Source organism: Panthera uncia (genome assembly GCF_023721935.1).
Source record: "Panthera uncia isolate 11264 chromosome B3 unlocalized genomic scaffold, Puncia_PCG_1.0 HiC_scaffold_2, whole genome shotgun sequence".
In the NCBI taxonomy this organism is placed as follows: domain Eukaryota; kingdom Metazoa; phylum Chordata; class Mammalia; order Carnivora; family Felidae; genus Panthera; species Panthera uncia.
The window spans coordinates 6,635,009-6,657,806 of NW_026057583.1; the positions used below are offsets into that span (position 1 = coordinate 6,635,009).

The following is a 22,798-nucleotide window of genomic DNA, read 5'->3' on the forward strand; positions in this document are numbered from 1 at the left end:
CTCGGGAAACACAGCATTTGATTGGAAGCTAAAGCCAGTGGTTGCAGCGGGTTCACAGAGGCTCCCGCTCACACTGGAGAAGCTAAAGCAGATGCTGCAACGTGTAAAATAAACCCGGTCCAGGGGCATCCTCCAAAACTGGTGCTCGGGAACAGAGAATAGCATGTTTGACACAAAAACGAATAAAAAAAAGAACGGAAACAACGAAGAGAAAATGGCCTGAAACTGCGGTGACAGAAGGTTCAGGTTTGCGGGGATGGGTGAGTTTAAGCCTGTGGTCCCATGCGGTGAGTGACAGTGCCCCCGTCACCCCACCATAGAGAGGGCATTAGCCAGAGGCCCCCTGTGCTGTTTCCGAAGGGTATGGATTTGCCCCCCCCCCCCGACCCCCCAGTGTTGGAGTTGCCCTGCACTACCCCCCTCCAGCCGCCCTGCTGAGCGGAGACCACCGCTCCCCTCCCCCCCACCCGCCAGCCACTTTGCTGAGCAGACAGCACCCCCTGCCTCCCACCCCGCCTCCCACCCGGCACTCCACTCCCGCGCTGCTCTGCTGCCACCTGCAGGCCGTCTGGGGGACAGGCCTTGTCCTCCGTCGCAGCCTGGACTGCATCGTAGGCCACGGGGCGGGCTTGGACCCGGCAGCGAAGCCCAGTTACGGAATCACACGGGGCGCAGCTGCAACCAACAGAGCCAAGCTCCTCCTCTTACCCACCCCTGCCTGCGTGCCTGCGTGCCTGCCTGCCTGCCTGCCTCATTTGATAAAGTGGAGACTGAGATCTAATTTAGAGATGGGATTGGATAGGGCTGTGAAGCATGTAGCTAGAGCCTTCCCATACTACTTTCCCCATCCCATTCCCCTTTAACAAATACTTTAGGATAGTGAGGAAGGAAGGGGTTTAAACTACTAAACTCCTGTTATGTGCTGGGCATAGGGGAGGCACTTTACATACGTTATCGCCAGCCTCTCAAATCCTGGGAACCAGGTGATTATACAACAGAGACACAGGATCAGAGTGGGCTAGTCCCTTGCTCATGGGCCTTCAGCTGGAATTTGAAGGTAAGGATCTGGTACTCTATTCAGGTGTCTGAATCCAGCAATATCTGTAAAATTCACATTGTCCTATGGAAATCTAATATTGCTCCAGAGTAAGGCTGTATTGCAAACAGAAGCGTGGAGTGTCTCCTTAGGGCTGGAATGATCTCAACAAAAATTTTACTCGATGTAACATGGGATATCTCGTAGAAACTGAATGAAGCACGATTTTGAGAGAAGTTTGTTGGATAAACAAAATCTGTCCTTGTAGGTCCCGGGTAGTAGAGAAAAGAAACCATTTTGCTACACATTTTCTAAGATGATTTTTATTTTTAATTTTATTTTTTATTTTTTAAAATTTACATCCAAATTAGCTAGTATGTAGTGCAACGATTTCAGGAGTAGATTCCTTAGTGCCCCTTACCCATTTAGCCCATCCCCCCTCCCACACCCCCTCCAGCAACCCTCTGTTTGTTCTCCATATTTATGAGTCTCTTCTGTTTTGTCCCCCTCCCTGTTTTTATATTATTTTTGTTTCCCTTCCCTTATGTTCATCTGTTTTGTCTCTTAAAGTCCTCATATGAGTGAAGTCATATGATGTTTGTCTTTCTCTGACTAATTTCACTCAGCACAATACCCTCCAGTTCCACCCACATAGTTGCAAATGGCAAGATTTCATTCTTTTTGATTGCCGAGTAATACTCCATTGTATATACATACCACTTCTTCTTTATCCATTCATCCACAGATGGACATTTGGGCTCTTTCCATACTTTGGCTATTGTTGATAGTGCTGCTATAAACATTCGGGGACATGTGCCTGTTCAAAACAGTACACCTGTATCCCTTGGATAAATACCTAGTAGTGCAATTGCTGGGTCGTAGGGTAGTTCTATTTTTAGTTTTTTGAGGGACCTCCAAACTGTTTTTCCAGAGTGGCTGCACCAGTTTGCATTCCTACATCCCACCAGCAGTGCAAAAGAGATCCTCTTTCTCCACATCCTCGCCAACATGTGTTGTTGCCTGAGTTGTTAATGTGAGCCATTCTGACAGGTGTGAAGTGGTATCTCATTGTGGTTTTGATTTGTATTTCTCTGATGATGAGTGATGTTGAGCATTTTTTCATGTGTCAGTTGGCCATCTGGATGTCTTCTTTGGAGAAGTGTCTGTTCATGTCTTTTGCCCATTTCTTCACTGGATTATTTGTTTTTTGGGTGTTGAGTTTGATAAGTTCTTCATAGATTTTGGATACTAACCCTTTATCTGATATGTCATTTGCAAATATCTTCTCCCATTCTGTCGGTTGCCTTTTAGTTTTGCTGATTGTTTCTTTTGCTGTGAAGAAGCTTTTTATTTCGATGAGGGCCCAATAGTTCATTTTTGCTTTTGTTTCCCTTGCCTCCGGAGACGTGTTGAGTAAGAAGTTGCTGTGGCCAAAGTTAAAGAGGTTTTTGCCTGCTTTATTCTCTAGGATTTTTATGGCTTCCTGTCTTTCATCCATTTTGAATTTATTTTTGTGTATAGTGTAAGAAAGTGGTCCAGGTTCATTCTTCTGCATGTCGCTGTCTGGTTTTCCCAACACCACTTGCTGAAGAGACTGTCTTTATTCCATTGGATATTCTTTCCTGCTTTGTCAAAGATTAGTTGGCCATATGTCTGTGGGTCCATTTCTGGGTTCTCTATTCTGTTCCACTGATCTGAGTTTTTATGCCAGTACCATACTGTCTTGATGATTACAGCTTTGTAATACAGCTTGGTGTCTGGGATTGTGATGCCTCCTGCTTTGGTCTTCTTTTTCAAGATTGCTTTGGCTATTTGGAGTCTTTTCTGGTTCCATACAAATTTTAGGATTATTTGTTCTAGCTCTGTGAAGAATGCTGGTTTTACTTTGATAGGTCTTGCATTGAATACGTAGATTGCTTTGGGTAGTATTGACATTTTAACAATATTTGTTCTTCCTGTCCAGGAGCATGGAATATTTTTCCATTTTTTTTGTGTCTTCTTCAATTTCTCTCATAAGCTTTCTATAGTCTTCAGTGTATAGATTTTTCACCTCTTTAGTTAGATATATTCCTAGGTATTTTATGGTTTTTGGTGCAATTGTAAATGGGATCGATTCCTTGATTTCTCTTTCTGTTGCTTCATTGTTGGTGTATAGGAATGCAACCTATTTTTGTGCATTGATTTTATATCCTGCAACTTTGCTGAATTCATGAATCAGTTCTAGCAGTTTTTTGGTGGAATCTTTTGGGTTTTCCATATAGAGTATCATGTCATCTGCGAAGAGTGAAAGTTTGACCTTCTCCTGGCTTATTTGGATGCCTTTTATTTCTTTGTGTTGTCTGATTGCAGAGGCTAAGACTTCCAATACTATGTTGAATAACAGTGGTGACAGTGTACATCCTTGTCTTGTTCCTGACCTCAGGGGGAAAGCTCTCAGTTTTTCCCCATTAAGGATGATACTAGCATTGGGTCGCTTGTATGTGGCTTTTATCATCTCACGATATGATTCTTCTATCTCTACCTTCTTGAGGGTTTTTATCAAGAAAGGATGCTGTATTTTGTCAAATCCTTTCTCTGCATCTATTGAGAGGATCATATGGTTCTCTTTTCTTTTATGGATGTGATGAATCACACTGATTGTTTTGCGGATATTGAACCAGCCCTGCATCCCAGGTATAAATCCCACTTGGTCGTGGTGAATAATTTTTTAAATGTATTGTTGGATCCAGTTGGTTAATATCTTATTGAGGATTTTTGCATCCATGTTCATCAATGAAATTGGTCTATAGTTCTCCTTTTTTGTGGGGTCTCTGTCTGGTTTTGGAATCAGGGTAATGCTGGATTCATAGAAAAAGTTTGGAAGTTTTCCTTCCATTTCTATTTTTTGGAACAGTTTCAAGAGAATAGGTATTAACTCTTCCTTAAATGCTTGGTAGAATTCCCCTGGAAAGCCATCTGTCCCTGGACTCTTTTTTTTTGGCCAATTTTTGATTACTAATTCAATTTCCTTACTGGTTATGGGTCTGTTCAAATGTTCTATTTCTTCCTGTTTCAGTTTTGGTAGTGTATATGTTTCTAGGAATTTGTCCATTTCTTCCAGATTGCTCATTTTGTTGGTGTATAATTGCTCATAATATTCTCTTATTATTGTTTTTATTTCTGTTGTGTTGGTTGTGATTTCTCCTTTTTCATTCTTGATTTTACTTATTTGGGTCCTTTTCTTTTTCTTCTTGATCAAACTGGCTAGCGGTTTATCAATTTTGTTAATTCTTTCAAAGAACCAGCTTCTGGTTTCATTGATCTGTTCTGTTTGTTTGTTTGTTTGTTTGTTTCAATAGCATTGGTTTCTGCTCTAATTTTTATTATTTCCTCTCTTCTGCTGTTTTTGGGTTTTATTTGCTGTTCTTTTTCCAGCTTTTTAAGGAGTAAGGTTAGGTTGTGTATCTGAGATGTTTCTTCCTTCTTTAGGAAGGCCTAGATTGCTAATATACTTTCCTCTTATGACCGCCTTTGCTGCATCCCAGAGGTTTTGGGTTGTGGTGCTATCATTTTCATTGACTTCCATATACTTTTTAATTTCTTCTTTAACTGCTTGGTTAGCCCATCCATTCTTTAGTAGGATGTTCTTCAGTCTCCAAGTCTTTGTTACCTTCCCAAATTTTTTCTTGTGGTTGATTTCGAGTTTCATAGCATTGTGGTCTGAATGCACGGTATGCATGGTATGATCTCGATCTTTTTGCACTTGTTGAGGGCTGATTTGTGTCCCAGTATGTGGTCTATTCTGGAGAACGTTCCATGTGCGCTGGAGAAGAATGTATGTTCTGCTGCTTTAGGATGAAATGTTCTGAATATATCTGTTAAGACCATCTGGTCCAATGTGTCATTCAAAGCCATTGTTTCCTTGTTGATTTTTTGATTAGATGATCTGTCCATTGTTGTGAGTGGGGTGTTGAAGTCTCCTACTATTATGGTATTACTATTGATGAGTTTCCTGATGTTCATGATTAATTGATGTATATATTTGGATGCTGCCACATTTGGTGAATAAATGTTTACAATTGTTAGGTCTTCTTGGTCTATAGACCCCTTGATTATGATATAATGCCCTTCTGCATCTCTTGATACAGTCTTTATTTTAAAGTCTAGATTGTCTGATATAAGTATGGGTACTCTGGCTTTCTTTTGTTGAACATTAGCATGATAGATGGTTCTCCATCCCCTTATTTTCAATCTGTAGGTATCTTTAGGTCTAAAGTGGGTCTCTTGTAAACAGCATATAGATGGGTCTTGTTTTCTTATCCATTCTGTTACCCTATGTCTTTTGATTGGAGCATTGAGTCCATTGACGTTTAAAGTGACTACTGAAAGATATGAATTTATTGGCGTTGTGATGGTTGTAGAGTTGGAGTTTCTGGTGGTGTTTTCTGGTCCATTCTAATCTGTTGTTGCTTTTGGTGTGTGTGTGTGTGTGTGTGTGTGTGTGTGTGTGTATACACATATATATATGTATGTATATATATATACACACACATACATACATATATATACATACATATATATATATACATACATATATATATGTGTATGTATATATATTCATCTTTTCTCCCCTCAGAGAGTCCCCCTTAATATATTTCTTGAAGGGCTGGTTTAGTGGTCACAAACTCCTTTAATTTTTGTTTGTCTGGGAAACTTTTTATCTCTCCTTCTATTTTGAATGACAGCCTTGCTGGATAAAGAATTCTTGGCTGCATATTTTTCTGATTTAGCACACTGAATATATCCTGCCACTCCTTTCTGGCCTGCCAGGTTTCTGTAGATAGGTCTGCTGCAAACCTGATCTGTCTTCCCTTGTAGGTTAGGGACTTTTTTTCCCTTGCTGCTTTCATGATTGTCTTCTTGCCTGCGTATTTTGTGAATTTGACTATGATATGCCTTGTTGATGGCTGGTTTTGTTGAATCTAATGGGAGTCCTCTGTGCTTCCTGGATTTTGATGTCTGTGTCTTTCCCCAGGTTAGGAAAGATTTCTGCTATGATTTGCTCACATAACCCTTCTATCCCTATTTCTCTCTCTTCCTCCTCTGGGACCCCTATGATTCTGATGTTGTTCTTTTTTAATGAGTCACTGATTTCTCTAATTCTTAAATCGTGCTCTTTTGCCTTAATCTCCCTCTTTTTCTCTGCTTCATTAGTCTCTATAAGTTTGTCCTCTATATAGTTGATTCTCTGTTCTGCCTTGTCCATCCTTGCCACCGCTTCATCCATCCGTGATTGCAGCTTATTTGTAACATTTTAAATTTCATTCTGGCTATTTTTTACTTCTTTTATCTCTGCAGAAAGGGATTCAAATCTATTTTTGACTCCAGCTAGTATTATTATTGTGATTCTAAATTCTGGTTCAGACGTCTTGCTTGTGTCTGTGTTGGTTAAGTCCCTGGCTGTCATTTCTTTGTGCTCTTTCTTTTGGTGTGAATTCTTTCATTTTGTCATTTTGAAGGGAGAAAAGGAATTAATGAGGTAGAAAAATTGAAATTAAAAACATTAAAATTAAAAAAATATTAAAATTAAAAATTAAAAACACACCCACACAAAAATTGAATAGATGATGCTAGATCCTAGGTGTGTTTTGGTCTGAGTGGAGGAAGTGGTTTGACAGATTAGGGAAACAAACAAAAAAAAGGGGGGGGAGGGAGAGAAAAAAAGGAAATTGTTTGAGAATTTGAAAAAATGAATACACTAAAGTAGACTAAAATACACAAAAGTAGAGAGTATAGAAAAAAAATTATAGAAAAATATTTTTAATAAAAATTAAAAAGAAATATGAATTTTTTCATTTTCTGTATTTAAGAAAAAAGAAAAGAAACGAAAAGGAGAAAAAAGATAAAAAGAGAAAAAAGGAAAAGACAAAAAAACCCAAATCGTTTGAAAATTTGAAAAAGTGAATACACTGTAGTAGACTGAAATAAAATGATGGGAGTAAGATAGAATTTGAAAAAATTTACATAAAAGCAAAAAATATAGTAATAAAAATTAAATAAAAATATTTTTAAAAGAAATTGAAAGTAAAAATGAAGTTTTTCTCTTTCTGCATTCAAGAAAAAGAAAAGAAATGAAAAAGAAAAAAAGAAAAAGAAAGAAAAAAAGGAAATTGTTTGAAAATTTGAAAAGGTGAGTACACTGAAGTAGACTAAAATAAAATGATGGAAGTAAAGTAGAATTTGAAAAAATTTACACAAAAGTAAAAAATATAGTAATAAAAATTAAAGACAGATGTTTTTAATAAAAATTGAAAATAAAAATGAGTTTTTTCTCTTTCTGTATTCAAGAAAAAGAAAAGAATTGTAAAAGAGAAAAAGGAAAAAGGAAAAAAATTGAATAGATGAACCGGCTAACAGATTGAAGTAGGACTGAAATTGCTTTGTTTTCCCCTAGAGGCCAGTCCACGTAGCTCTTTATAGCCCATAGCTTAAGCCAGCGGTGAGGTTTGTGTTCTTGAAGAGCAAAGTTGGCCCAGTTGGGCAGGGCTCGGTGTAACAGCTCCACTCTCCCCTAGATGGCGCTGCTAGCCTACTGGGGTGGATTGTTGCGGTGCTCGTTGGTGCGCATGTGCATGTGCGGGAGCGGTGAAAAATGGCGCCATCCAGCCACCCAGTCTCTACTCCTGGATCAGCAAATCGCGCTCCGTCCTCTGTCTTCACCTCTCATCCACTCCCCGCTTTTCGACTCTCCGTGACCAGGCCCCAGGCAGTACCTCTCTCCCGAGTTTTGTCTCAGATGCGGCTGTTTTCCCCGGCTCCTTTCTTCTGAAGGACTGAGGCTTTGACCCGCCCTGCCCCTCTGCGGGAGGGTCTCACGAGCAATGGTGAATGAGCAATGGCCGAATGTTGGCTGCACCCAGGAACACCCACTGGACCCTGCTGCTGCTGGTGCCCTGAGACTGCAGCCAGGTGCCAGCCTGCCTCCCAAAAAATCGCAAGACAGTGTAGCCTCAGTGTTTCAGGGACCATGGAAAATCGCAACACACATCTGGCACCAGGCTTCACCCCCAACAACCTTGCCCCAGCACCAGCGAATGTGTCTGCCTTCCGGAGTCTGCTGGGACCAGGTGGCTTCAACAGTCTCTACCAAATGTCCTTCCAGCAGTGGAACCGCTTTTCCCCGTGTGGCCCACGAACCTCCTGGACCCCACTCTGTTCCTGGGGATTCACCTTTCCCACCAGAGCACCTCCAGGTATCGAGCTGCGGAGTTGCAGCCTTTGTGCTCCCCTTGTTTACAGTCTTAATGGAATTTAAACCCTCTCCTTTCTCGTCTCTCCCTTTTTAGTTTAGTCCCTGAAGCTGTTTCCAATTTTCCACGTTCTCTCCAGCTGCTTTTGGGGAGGGGTGCTTTTCCCGTATGCTCCCCCCCTCCCCAGTCTCTGTCCTCTCTCCTCCTGCAAAAGGGGTTCCCTACCTTTCAGGGCTTCTTGCTCCCCAAGTTCAGCTCTTCATGTTACATACCTGCTGAATTCTGTGGTTCAGGTTGTGCAGATTGTTGTGTTAATCTTCCAATCGGTTTTCTAGGAGTGTAGGATGGTTTAGTGTTGGTCTGGCTGTATTTCATGGATGTGAGACACACAAAAAGCTTCCATGCTGTTCCGCCATCTTGGCTCCTCCTGCATTCCTTTTTTTTTTTCAAACAAGAAAATAACAACAACAACAAAAGCAAGAGAACCAAAGCATGCACACAGGGGAAAACGACAGCCCTGGGTGGCCACCACCCCCCTGGCTAGTTCTGGGTCGTGATGGCTCACACCTCCCTGTGCACCGCGTCCGCACCTCCAAGCCAGTGCCTGGCACTTGTGGGATGACGTGGCACCTGCCCCAGAGGGGACCACTAGGCCTCCCTCACCTACTGCCCTGGGCTCCTCAGGCACTCCACCGGCAGCCCTAACCAGAGGGGTTCACTGGGAACGGGAAACACCATGACTGCTCAATCTGGGGCACCTGCGGAAGGACCTGGAGCCCTCCAGAGAGCCAGGGGTATGCATGGGAACAATTTTTTAAACTGCTTTTTGAATGGAATGGTTTATAACAACACTAAGCTGTAGACGAGACATGCCAATCAGCACCAAAAATCAGTTTTTTTTTAAAAATAAAGGATGCCAAGATCACATCACCCTCTTCAATACATTAAGAGAAAAGATTCCATTCCAGATCCCACCCTTGGTCTCCATCTGCCTCCATTTATAGGAGTTTTGGTTATGGCCCAAAGCGAAATTGCCCCTTTTGATAAAAATATGGTGGTGTCTGCCATGAACCATGTTTGGAAGAAGAAGCATGATGTCAAAAAGACACGTGAAACCCAGGACCCAATCACCTGTGTCCAGCTGACAAAATAAAACCTCTCTTTTAGGTAGCAGCTACCATAGACAGCAAGAGTTCGCAACTAGAGATTCAGCTACGCTCCTGACTTAGTAACAAACAGGTAGTCGAGAGCAAAGGTGCTTCCACATCCAAAATGGTTCAACCGTGTTGACAGATTGTTTTGTCCTCCCTCCCCCTTCACATCCCTTATTTCTAATTCTTTCTTGAGTTCATTGCTTCGCAATCTGACGATGCCATAAATGGCATATGCAGTTCCTTGAAATTATCCTAAAAGGGGTGTGTACATGCTAGTCATAACATGAAAAAAAAGCCTCCTCTAATTTGTTCCCATATTTGCAGCGTACATTTTCTTTAGCTAGTCTGCAGGGTCTCCTGTAAGCATTTTACTATTACTTTTAACATACTCAAACAATAACTGTTTGCATAGAGAAGGGATTCCCTTCCGTTGTACTTCAAATAGCCACCAAATGCTTTTAGTTATTCCATTTATATAGGACCTTTTTCTCTCTCTTCTAAAAGATCTTTCAATATGATCTAGGTGGGGGCAGAATTTTTTTTTTTTAAGTTTCATCCTAAAACACAAAGAACAAAACACAACCAGAGAAAAGGAGAGAGCAAGTGTGAACACGTCCCTCCCATGCGGCCAGACTACATCCTCACAGGTCAATATCCCGCACATCTGTAGGGGTGCTGGCCTGGCCCAGTTCATCCTCTGACTTGGACCCATCCCCCCTGGTCCTGACAGAAATACTGCAGGCCGTTGAGCAGCACCACCTCAATCTGCTTCTGGCAGGCTTTGAGGCAGTCCACATCTGTGTTGGTGATCTTGACCAGCAGATCTACCAGGGCATTACTGGTGAGTGAGCTCACGTCCTCATCCTGCTGGAGCCCATAGATGGCAACTCCAACACTTCCAGTTACAATCATCGATGGCAGGTACATGGCGAGCTTAAAGTTGGTAGCACACAGAGCAATGAAAGTCTGCACATGCTTGCGGATCAGAGACAACTTCTTGCTGGGCTGGGGCAGCTTGCGAAGGATGTGCTAGATGAGGTCGTGAGGAGTGACAGCCGCCAGGTTCTACTTCAACTTCCCCAACACCACCAGCTCCCACTCCAGCAGCTCCTGAGGTTTGATGGAGTTGTTGGTGTAAATGCACAACTTCTCTGCTGTCAGAGGGGTGGTCTCTGAGCTTGGAGGCCAGGAACATGCAGATAGCACCCAGGAGTTGGGACCCCAGCCAAGAAGTGGTCCAGGCAATTCATGGCCAAAGGTAAGACCTCTTCTTCACACTTCTGTTCCTCACAGACCTCCAGCTCCAGGTGGCACCCTTCTGCACATGTAGGGCTGGATGTCCTTCTGCACACATTTGAAGTAGGAACACTGGGAAGATAGTGCTCCTCGATGGTGAGCAAGTTCTGTAAAACGCAGTCACCGTAGAGCAGGTTGGCGTCCGGCATGGCCCTGAAGATGGGGTCCGCCTTGCAGCACAGCAGGTTCGTGGTCAGCTGGGTGCCCGCTCACTCCCTTGCTTTCTCTGGATTGGAAAAATTGGGGGGGAGTTTGGAGGGGGGAGGGGAGAGCTTTCCCCTTACCTCTTTCCTTTGGCTAAATAAGGGGTTTTCAGGAGAAAAGTTATGGGACAGAGAGAAAGAGGCTGGGGGAGAAGAGAAGAAAGGGATGAGCAGTGGGAGAGGAGAGCCTCGGGGGCTGCTAACTCTGCCTGCCCTCCCCTTCAAACTTTACAGTCTTTGTTTTAAAATCTAGTTTGTCTGATATGAATATGGCTATTCCAGCTTTCTTTTGATGTCCATTAGCATGACAGATGATTTTCCATTCCCTCACGTTCAATCTGCAGGTGTCTTTAGGTATAAAATGCGTCTTGTAGGAAGTATATGGATGGATCTAGGGTTTTTTTTTTTTTAAATCCATTCTGATATCCTATTTCTTTTGATTGGAACTTTTAGTCCACTTACATTCAGGGTGATTATTGAAAGGTAGGAATTTAGTGGCATTGTATGACCTGAAGATTTGGTGTTTCTGGTGATGTCCTCTGGTCCTTTGTAGTCTTGTTGCTTTGGTCTTCCTTTTTTTTTTTTTCCCCTCAGATCAGAGAGTCCCCTTTACAATTTCTTGCAGGGCTGGTTGAGTGGTCACTAACTCCTTTAGATTTTGTTTGGGAAGCTCTTTTTCTGTCCTTCTATTCTGAACAACAGCCTTGCTGGATAAAGGATTCTTGGCTGCATATTTTCCCTATTCAGCACATTGAATATTTCCTGCCACTCCCTTCTGGCCTGCCAAGTTTCAGTGGACAGGTCTGCTGCAAACCTTATGTGTCTACCCTTATAGGGACCTTTTCTCCCTAGCTGCTTTCAGAGTTCTGTCTCTTTTTAAAAATTTTTTTATTTAAAAATTTTTAATGTTTATTTATTTTTGAGAGAGAGAGAGAGAGAGAGAGAGAGAGAGAGAGAGAGAGGCAAAGGGAGATGGAGACACAGAATGTGAAGCAGGCTCCAGGCTCTGAGCTGTCAGCACAGAGCCTGACACAGGGCTCAAACTTATGAACTGTGAGATCATGACCTGAGCCGAAGTTGGATGCTTAACTGATTGAGCCACCCAGGCACCCTTCAGAGTTCTGTCTTTATCTTTGTATTTTGCAAGTTTCTGTATGATATGTCATGATGTTGACCTGTTCTTGTTGATTTTGAGGGGAGTTCTCTGTGTCTCTTGGACTTGAATGCCTGTTTCCTTCCCCAGATTAGGGACGTTCTCAGCTATAATTTGTTCAAATAAACCTTCTGCTCTTATTCCCTCTCTTCTTCTGAGACTCCTATGGTATGGATAGTGTTTCATTTCATGGAATCACTAAGTTCTCTAAGTTTCCCCTCATGATCTACTAACTACCTTGCCCTCTTTTTTTTCAGCTTCATTATTTTCCATAATTTTATCTTCTATATCACCTACTCTCTCCTGTGCTTCTTCAATCCTCACTGTGATTGTATCCAGTTGGTTTTGCATCTCAGTTATAACATTTTTTATTTCAGCCTGACTAGTTTTTAGGTCTTTGATCTCTGCAGGAAAGGTTTCCCTGGTGTCTTCTATGCTTTTTGTTGAAGCACAGCTAGTAGTCTTATGACTGTTGTTCTAAAGTCTTGTTCAGATATATGGCTTATATATGTTTTGAGCAAATCTCTGGCTGTGATTTCTTCTTGACCTTTCTTTTGGGGAGAATTCCTCTGTCTTGTCATTTTGGCTAACTTTCTGCCTGTTGCATGTTTTAAAAGCATGTTATGTTTCCTGCCCCCAGGAGTACTGCTATATTAAAAAGGTGTCATACACTGTCCAGGGTCTGGCATTTCAGGAAGTGTTTCTGACGTATGCTGTGTGCACTCTGCTGTTGCATTCTGGCTGTCCTTCCCCACTGGTCAATTCTCTGCAGACTCCTCCTTGCTTGCCGTGGGGAGTGTTTGGACCTTTAAACTAGGTGTGCTTTGATTTGTTTGTTGAAGTAAGCCTGGAAAAAACAGTGGCGGTGGCGGGTGGGGGGGAGGCTGATCCCCAAAAAAGTGAAAAGAAAAGGGAACAACAACAAAAAAACCCAAACAGAGAATCAAAAAACTGTAAGACTGATTCAAAAGAGAAAAGAAAGGATTTTTTTTCAAAGAAAAAGGAAAGAAAAAGAAATGACTTTTTAAAAAGGCCTAATCCAAAAAAAAAAGAAAAAAGAAAAAAAAAAAAAAAGACAAGACACTGAGCCAGATTCCAAAAGAAAAAAAGAAGAAGAAAATGAAAAAAACTGTAAGACTGGTCCTATTTCCAGCAGAACTGCAGGTGACACTTTGAAGCCCTGGGTTTTCAGTGCATTTGGTGCATGGGGAGGTGCTGGGCATGCTGTTCTGGAGACCCAGAGCCAGTCTTGCCCCAGTAAATAAGCAGTTGCCAGGGATGGGGGGTTGGGTTTGGTGTGAGTGGGTCCCGCCTTCACTGGGGGCTGCTGTGTTGCTCTCTGAAGTCCCACTGTGTTGGTGTTGGGGGGGATATGGCACCTCCCCAGTCTCTTGTCCCTGGGCAGGGGATCTGACAACTTCACTGTTCAGGCAGCCCTCACAGAACAGCGAGGGCAGTCAGCTCGTCCCGCACTACAACTCTTCCGTGTTTTTTCTTTGATGTGTGAGGGAGATTCTAAGCTTGAAATCTTTAAGGACCCGGCTCAGTGCAGATCTGCTCCCCTTCTCCAGAGTAGAGCCTCTTGACGCTGTGTCTGAAGTCCTTTGTCCCTGAAATACAGTCTCATTCCTGCACAGTGCACAGAATCTGTGGTGTAGCGCCTCTAAAAGCAGCAAAGGTTATATTCCCTCTGGGGGTACCTCTGTCCCCTGCTGATGAAAGGCATTTGGCTGGTGCCTGCAGGGTCTTTTGTCCTTGGGGAGGCAATATACCCTCTTCAAAAAGTGTCCAGGAAGGGGACTGTTCTCTCCCAGTGCACACCAGAGATCCCTACACCATGCTGTACAGTCAGAGGCCAGCTTCCTCCTCCCCAGGAGCCACGCCGTGGCTCTGCTCCAGAGAAAGTCGTGCGCTTCCAAAACCTGAGAGTTCGAGCTCCAAACACTGTTTGCAAAAAAACCCCCTGCGACATTCAGTGTCTCTTGCTCCCCGGTCCATGGTCCAGAGAGATTTTCCTCCTGTGCAAACTCGATGCTGTGCTTTCTCAACCCCTCTCTTTCTCTGTCAGTCTTTGCGTGTCTTTAGTTCTGAAGTGAGTTGTTTTGTAGGCAGCATATAGATGAATCTTCTATTTTAAAACTCTTCTTGTTTATCAAATTTGTGAGCATAGAATTATTTAAAGTATTCCTTTATTATCTGTTTAATGTCTGTGTGATCTGTGTGTGTTGTCTCTTGTTTTATTCATGTTAGTAATTTTTGTCTTCTCATTTTTTTTTCTTATTTAGCTTGGCTGGAGGCTTATCATTTTTATTGATCTTTCAAAAACCAACTTTTGGTTTTGTTCGTTTTTTCCTCTTAATTTCCTGTTTATATTTTCATTGATCATACTCTCATTCTTTTTTCTCCCCTTTGAATACTGTTGATTTTTATTTGCTTTTACTTTTTAAAGCTGTCATAGGTATTTTCCCAGAATGCCTTACACCTGGCTTGGTAAAAAGATTTTATTTTTCATGCAAAGTATATGCAAACATTTGTTTGACCAAAGTTACACATTAAATTATAACTGTAGTTGTGATAATACTACTAAGCTAACTTTTTCTTTTGTGTTGTTGTGTTAAAAATACACATAACATAAAATTACCGTCTTACCACTTTCTTAAAAAAATGTTTTTTATTTATTTTTGAGAGATAGAAAGTCAGAGCACAAGCTAGGGAGGGAGAGAGAGAGGGAGACACAGAATCCGAAGCAGGCTCCAGGTTCTGAGCTGTCAGCACAGAGCCCAACGTGGGTCTTGAACTCACAAACCATGAGATCATGACCTGAGCCAAGCACCACACTTAACTAACTGAACCTTCCAGATACCCACATGTATATTTTATTTTAAAGCTACTGTTCTCTTGTAAATGTGTACCCAAGATAAAGTGTTCTTCACACTGAATATTTTAAGAAATGAGTGGTTGCCATTTATGAAAGTAGCAATTAAAATGAGATTTTTAATGAAACTTTTCAGAAAACATTTGTTCTTATGTCATGTTGAACATATGAGTCCAGTGTTTTGATGAGCAGTGTGAAGAGGTAAATAAAAGACTCCATTTTAAGACAAATTCTTTCTTTCTGTATAAATCAGATCATAAAATATTTTTCTTGTGAAACTGCAAAATATATCTCCTCTTATAGTAATTTAATGCTTTAATATTATTATTAAAGAGTCTTAAAAAGCTTCCATCCCAGTAACATATTTTTGCTTGATCTAAATATGTAGTTTTTTAGGGGCGCCTGGGTGGCTCAGTCGGTTGAGCGTCCGACTTCGGCTCAGGTCACGATCTCACGGTCCGTGAGTTGGAGCCCCGCGTCGGGCTCTGTGCTGATGGCTCAGAGCCTGGAGCCTGTTTCGGATTCTGTGTCTCCCTCTCTCTGACCCTCCCCTGTTCATGCTCTGTCTCTCTCTGTCTCAAAAAAATAAATAAACATTAAAAAAATTTTTTTAATTATGTAGATTTTTAAAGAGCATTAAAACATAATACTAATATGTCTTTCCTTTGACATAGGATTATTCTCTTTGCCAGGTCATAGACTGGATGTTTTGTTAACTGGATGTTTCCTAAATATGAGTAATTTATGCGGTTTCTAATTCTCTATTATTGTTTGGTTATTTAGGAAAATCCTTATCTCATACCCTCCAAAAAGATGTGCATGTGTATGTATGTGTGTTTTTCCTAAAGTGCTAAAGGTGTTCATATAAAATTAAAGATTTTGTATAATAATATTCTTACTCATTTAGTAATACTGTATATTAAACTGTCTCAATTTAAAAATGCTCGATATATCATGAATATTAAGGAATTAAATTACCATTTTAGACCCTATTTATATATTGAAGCTATTTCTTCTATGTTGAGAAGATTAGACAGGGGTCAAAGAACTGATCAATTATTATACCAATATACATTTTGAGTCAAAAGTGTTTTCTTTGGGTTTTTAGTCTTCCTGCTCCAGAGAGTATTTCATTGTCTTTAGACTTATGGAATAAACTTGGATTAGATCCACATGATAAAATCTTAGAAAATAAATCATCAGAATTTCCCAGATTTCCTAATCAGTGGTTATTAGTGAAGGCCTCCAGGCCTTGGTCATGGGCCCTAGTCATCCAAGGTCCATGAAGCAGAAGGGAGGCAGATATGCTGGACAGAGTCTGGGCTGTTTCCCAAATGTCTTTTCAGTATAAATGTTTAGAGTGGCCCATCAAGGGTGTCTTGTCTGATTCTTTTTGTCACCAAAGAAGAAACTAGTGGCTGAACCACACTGCTGGCTCTTAGGTTAATATTTTCCCATCTTATTTTTGAGAGCTTATACCAAAATGAAATAATTTTTTAAAAAATGATTTCAGCTATGACTGAAAAACTGACAAGGTTATTGAAAATACCTGGCAATTATAATATTAATAGAAAATTTTGTTTTGTGGTTAAATAGAAATTAATTCACTGGTTTAGGGTCAGTGTGTCTGTTATTTATTTTATGGCACAACATCCTCATCTTCTTGGTTTTTGCACTCTGCTTTTCCCTGAAAACTCCTTAAAAAATCAATATCCCTTACTTAGGAAACCATTAAATAAGAATCCAAATCCAAGTCCTAATAACCTGCATCCTGATGTCTTAAGATTTACTTTCAAGTGTTCACTGTGTATTTGCACATTAAACACACACACACACACACACACACACACACACACAAATGACTGCAGTAGCCGAGGTTACTGTGAAAAGGTGCTTTTACAAAATTTTGGGCAGAAGCACTTGTGAGAGAGAGTTGGGGGTAAAGTTGCCATAAGTGAAGACATCATTTCCGTCAGAACCACCTGCCTTTGTTTCGGGAAGTTTACCTGGATGGATCTGATATTTTGCAGTCCACCTTTTTGGTTTGTTTGTTTTGATTACGCTTATGCTCAAGGTGGGGTTGAACTCACAACCCAGAGATCAAGAGTCGCATGCTCTATGGACTGAGCCAGCCAGGCACCCCCACGATCTACCTTCCTTAGTAAAAACTTGGAGGTCTCCTAAAATCAGTGAGACTTTGCAGACTGAAATGACAAGTGCTTCATTTCTGTGCTCAGACATTGCTTCTGTCAAGTGGTCTTTCTGAGAGAGTTCTGTCAGGGCCTGTTGGGGTCTCCCTGGCTCATGCCAATGAGATTCAATGATATGATGCTGGTGCGATGTTTGGAAGAATGTGCTATTTACTAGCAAAATGCACACTGTAACCTTCCTCCTCCTGCCCTGTTTTTATTGGAGGAAATAGAGAAGCTACTTCAGCGTAGAAGGGGTCTCTCAGCTGACATGGTGAGGAACAGTAAATGGTCCCTGAGTTTCTCCCTCCAGGGCTGTCAGCTCGTCATCAGACTTCTGTTAGGCTGAGAGGTCACAGAAACCAAACGCTGGAGGTGAAAGTGTCCAGGCCTGAGAGTGGTTTTGGAAGCAATGTGGGAGAAGGGGGAAATGGAAGAAGAGGACAGGAGATGAAGGAAGGAGATGAATTTCAGAAAAACAACAGTCTGAAGGTGATATTAATGAAGTTCTGTGTTGGGTGTACCACAAACCTTTCTTCTCTTACCATGAAAACTGTAAAACCCTCCTCACTGGTTAGTGTATTGGAACTCTAATTTCAGGGTAGGATCAGACATCTTCTTCCTCAATAAGAAAGTTCAGGTAGATCCTGGGCAGGTAACTGAGGTTCACACTTTAGGGAACACGGAACAGTTATGGTGGAATCACTTGATGTAGAAATTGGACAATGTGCAGCCCAACTGAATGTGCTCCCTTACGAATAATGAGTTGTCTGTCATTTGAGTTGGTGGCACAGAGACCAGATGGGTTTCAGTGAAAACTCAAAGATCAAAAGAAAAGTTGTTTCTAATTAAGCTTGTAAATTGCAAGCATTTTGTGTTTTTATACTGTCTAAATACTGTCAGTAGTTTTGATAAACCTACCAGGTAGAAACAGGCAAGTTAAAAAACATTGAAAAAAGATGCCTACTTTGTGCAAGGTGGTATATTAGCCCTTTCACACAGGTGTTGATACCCTAGGGAACTGAGGCACAGAAGCTGTAACTGATTTTTCCAAATTTACATAGTAAGAAGGTGCCAGAGCCAAGAGGTAAATTAACTTTTTTGACCTCAATCTAGTGCATACTACATAATATGCTGATTCTTAATCTGAAGCTATAGAAAGTAGACTTTCTGTTTTGAGTTGGCTGTGCATATTGCACAGGGAGATTGAAGACGGTGAATATGTTTGGATTTTTCTAATTAATTCTCTGCTGTGTTGATTTACCATCTTCAAAACAGGGAGAGGGCAGTCCAAAAGCCATATTCATGACTCCAAATTCTGAGGCTCATTCTGGAAAACACCATCTATGTGACCATTGCTGTCCTAGGTTATTGAGGCAAGGTGGTGAACAAAATAAGCAAGAGCTTTATACTCATGGAGCCTGCGTGCTAGCAGGGGAAAACAGAAAAGAGACGTGGAGAAAGATAGGAAATATAATTTGAGATGATGGTAAGTGATGAGAAGAAAACAAGATAGTATAGTACAGTGAGCTAGGAAGTGAGTGAGGAAGGTGATGCTAAAACACTATGGAAATCATTATCATAAGTAGATGACTCATCTTCCCATTAACACTTTCCAGACCTCCTTGCCTTGATTTACCATTAATTTAACAACAGCTCTCTCTCTGATGTGAGATATTTGCCTTGATAAGTTAAAATTTTCTTGGAAGATATATCTGTAAATATCTGAGTCATAAGTGAGATGATATATGGGGAAATTTTATAAATAAAATCCTATGCTTATGCTAAATAAAACACAATGTTGCTTTTCCCTCCAGACTTTTATTGTGGTTTTCAACAATTAAAACCAATGTTATTAGATAGAGATACCCAGTCATAAAGGAAGAATGACTTTGACCCTGGGCAGCAACAGTATTTTCCAGTAGCACTTTATTCATTAGCTTCAACTGGATATTGCCTTTAGAAGGGGGATAATAAATGGTACTATCCCCATAGTCAGAGCAGGGACTAGTATTGGTTATTTTGTACTTCAATTAACACATATGTCTGTGATAAATATTTATGTATAGTGACCATTCACTTGGTAGTCATTCTTCAAAACCCTATTAATTCTATGTATTCATACAGTATTGTAGAAGATAGCACTTTATACTCAATGGAAGAACACGTTTGTATCCTCCAAAGTCTTGCACAGGTTGGCTTTCAGTCAGTTATGTCTGTAGCCTGACACTAACCTCTTGATGATATTGCTTAGCTTTCCCATGCACAGGAAATTCTAGTATTTGCTAGCTTTGATTTGCTCTGATAGTAAGTCATTCAAATCAAAGAATTCAGCAAACCTCTTCCTAGAAGACTGTAACACTGACACATGTACTGGGAGTCTATGGTCTTAAGGGACGCTTTGCTTGTGCTATAGAGATGTTCATAATAGTGAAAGACAGGCTGTGTGCACTTCGATGATGAGTCGTCTGTTGAAGCAGTCTGTTGAAGTTTAGGCCTTTGGTAAGTACTGAACTGGATATCACAATATGTCAAACTTGTATACTGTATCATTTTCTCCTCCATTTATTTTGCCCCATCCTGTGCAGAAAGCACTTAATCATTTTTGGTATGCCCCTAACATAACATGACTCTTTGAAAGAGATTTGTGCTTTCCCCTCCTCCAGGAAGTTCTTTACTCAGTGAAATTAAATGGTGATTTCACTTCTGGCCGAATGTTAGAGTTAAAACCTGTCTGTGGGAGAACTTAACATAGGACGGTGGGTTGTGTTCTCTTGCTACTTCAGAATCTTCCTGGTGATAGAGATTAATTATAGTGAAAATACAAAATATCAGAACTTGTGGGATGGAGTGAAGGCAATACTTAGAGAAAAATTTATAGCTGTAAACCTCTACCTTAAAATAATGAGAAAGATCTCAAATCAATAACCTAACTGTTCACCTACCAGGAGGAAGGAAACATTGTAAGAGAGGCGAAGTATGCCTTTGATGGGCTAACCAGTAGGCTGAACTAAGCTAAGGAGAGAATCATGAGTCAGAAGAATAGTTAATAGAAAGTTTCAAAACTTAAATGCAAAAGACAAAAGAATTAAAACAGCAGAAGGGAATAGCCCCAAGAACCATGGGACAGTTTTGAAAGGTGTAATATATGCTCAATGGAAGCTCCAGAAAGAGAAGAAAGAGAAAAAGAAAAATAAATATTTTAAGGTAATGCTTCGAATTGATTGACAATTTTCCAGGTTTAGTGATACTGGATTAGTTTGTTGGGTCTAACATAACAAAGTACTACAGGACAGAAACATGCAGAAGAATAAAACTTGACCACTTTATTATACCATATGCAAAAATAAATTCAAAATAGATGAAAGACCTAAATGTGAGACAAGAAATCATCAAAATCCTAGAGGAGAAAACAGGCAACAACCTCTTTGACCTCAGCCAGAGAAAATTCTTACTAGTCATGACACAAGAGGCAAGAGAAACAAAAGTAAACATGAACTATTGGGACTTCATCAAGATAAAATCTGCACAGCAAAGAAAACAATCAACACAACTAAAAGGCAACCTTCAGAATGGGAGAAGATATTTGCAAATGATATATCGGATAAAGGGTTAGTATCCAAAATATAGAAAGATCTTATAAAATTCCACACCCAGAAAACAAATAATGCAGTGAAGAAATGGGCAGAAGACATTAGTATATATTTTTTTCCCCAAGAAGACATCCAGATGACTAACAGACATGAAAAGATGCTCAACATTACTCATCATCAGGGAAGTATAAATCAAAGTCACGATGAGATACCACCTCACACCTATCAGAATGGCTAAAATTAACAACTCGGGAAACAACCGATTTTGGTGAGGATGTGGAAAAAGGGAACTCTCTTGCACTGTTGGTGGGAATGCAGACTTGTCAGAAACTGTGGAAAACAGTATGGAGGTGCCTCAAAAAGTTAAAAATAGAACTACCCCATGATCCAGCAATTATACTACTAGGCATTTACCCAAAGTATACAAAAATGCTGATTCGAAGGGGTACACGCACCTGGATGTTTATCGCAGTATTATCAACAATAGCCAAACTATGTAAAGAGCCCAAATGTCCATCAACTGATGAATGGATAAAGAAGATGTGGTGTATATATACATTGAAATACTACTCAGCCATCAAAAACAATGAAATCTCGCCATTTGCAATGGCATGGATGGAGCTAGAATGTATTATGCTAAACGAAATGTCAGAGAAAGACAAATATGATTTCATTCATATGTGGAATTTAAGAAACAAAAGAGATGAACATATGGGAAAGGGGGAAAAAGAGGAGAGAGGGAAACAAACCGTAAGATATTCTTAATGATAGACTCTGATCCAGGCGAACAGCTTTATTATTCATGATGAGAACTTCCTGAAAGAACCCATTGACTCTTCAATGGAAGACACCCAGTTTGGATGCTAAGATTCTGAGGATCCTTCCGCTTAATGTTCCCTGGATCCCTCCCTTGATGTTCCTGGATCCCAGGAAGGGATTAGGGATCCAGTCCTAACCGAAGCCTCGTTTACCTGGATGTCTGATTCTCAGTGAAGTCTGACCTCACCGCCCCTTGGAGGTGCCTTTGAAGCTCTGGGGCAGCCTTCTCCAAGCAGGACACTTGGATCTCCCCACCCGCAGGTGGTGGTGGGACATCTGCGGGTCTGATCCTGACGCTCGCATGCATTTCAGGGGTGACCAAGCTTGTTTCAAATTTCGAAGTTTCTAGTAGATCAATATTACTTTTTAAATCATAAAACCGCGTGGATAAACATTACTAATCACTGAAGTGCCCCCTAATGAAAATAAGTCAGAACATGGAGGCTGAGTTCCAAGAGCCATCAGAGAACAGAGATGCACCCAGAGAGCAGTGGCGAAATTGATTCCATAAATGTTCCGAAGGCAAAAAGCACACGAGGTTGGGAGGCAGTTAGGAATCACTGGATGGAGTCATTTCAAGGGCCTGGCTCTGCCCTCTGTTCCCCAATTTCCTCCCCTTGTCGGTTGTGTGGGGTTTTCTCTGAAACAAAGCTGCTGTTCCTGGCTGGATGGCTGTGTGTCATGCAAACCCCAGCCTGCCAGTGGAGGTACCACCATCAGAGGCCCAGCTGGCGCAGGGCTGCAGGATCCTTCCCACCCCCACCCTTCCAGGCACCAAGTCACAGACCCTCACTGAAGTGAAACCTACCTTGAGCATCTTATCAGCCTTCTGAGGTATCACCACTGATTTATCTGTCAGCATAGCAACTTGAAAGTTCTAGAAGAGCCAGCCTTGTGGTATCTCCCCATGCAAAGGCTCCATCTCCCAAATAGAGGTGCCTTACAGTAACTATGCAGGCTACGGCTTGAAGGACCTGGGGATGCCACCAGCTGGCCGTGGCACCAGGGACAAGTTCCCTGGCCAGTCGGGCCACCCAGTGATGAAGATTAGACAGTGTCGCTTATGTCATGAGCAAGGAAAGGGACTGGCTGTGGCCGGCTGTCTTAGGATTAAGCATTGCCACACTGGACTGCTGGGCATGGAGCATTGTGTACGCAACATGAAGGTGACCCACCCCACCCTCACACGCTGCATGGGGGTGGGACAGCCTCGGTGGTGCAGAGCAGCTCTTCTCTGATATCAGCTTTGCT

The 22,798-nt window shown here is 41.4% G+C and overlaps 1 pseudogene; it reads right to left on the reverse strand.

Moving 5' to 3' along the window:
* Positions 1 to 10,060: 10,060 nt before the first annotated feature.
* Positions 10,061 to 22,409, reverse strand: LOC125910728 (G1/S-specific cyclin-D2-like; annotated as a pseudogene).
* Between the last annotated feature and the right edge of the window lie 389 nt (positions 22,410 to 22,798).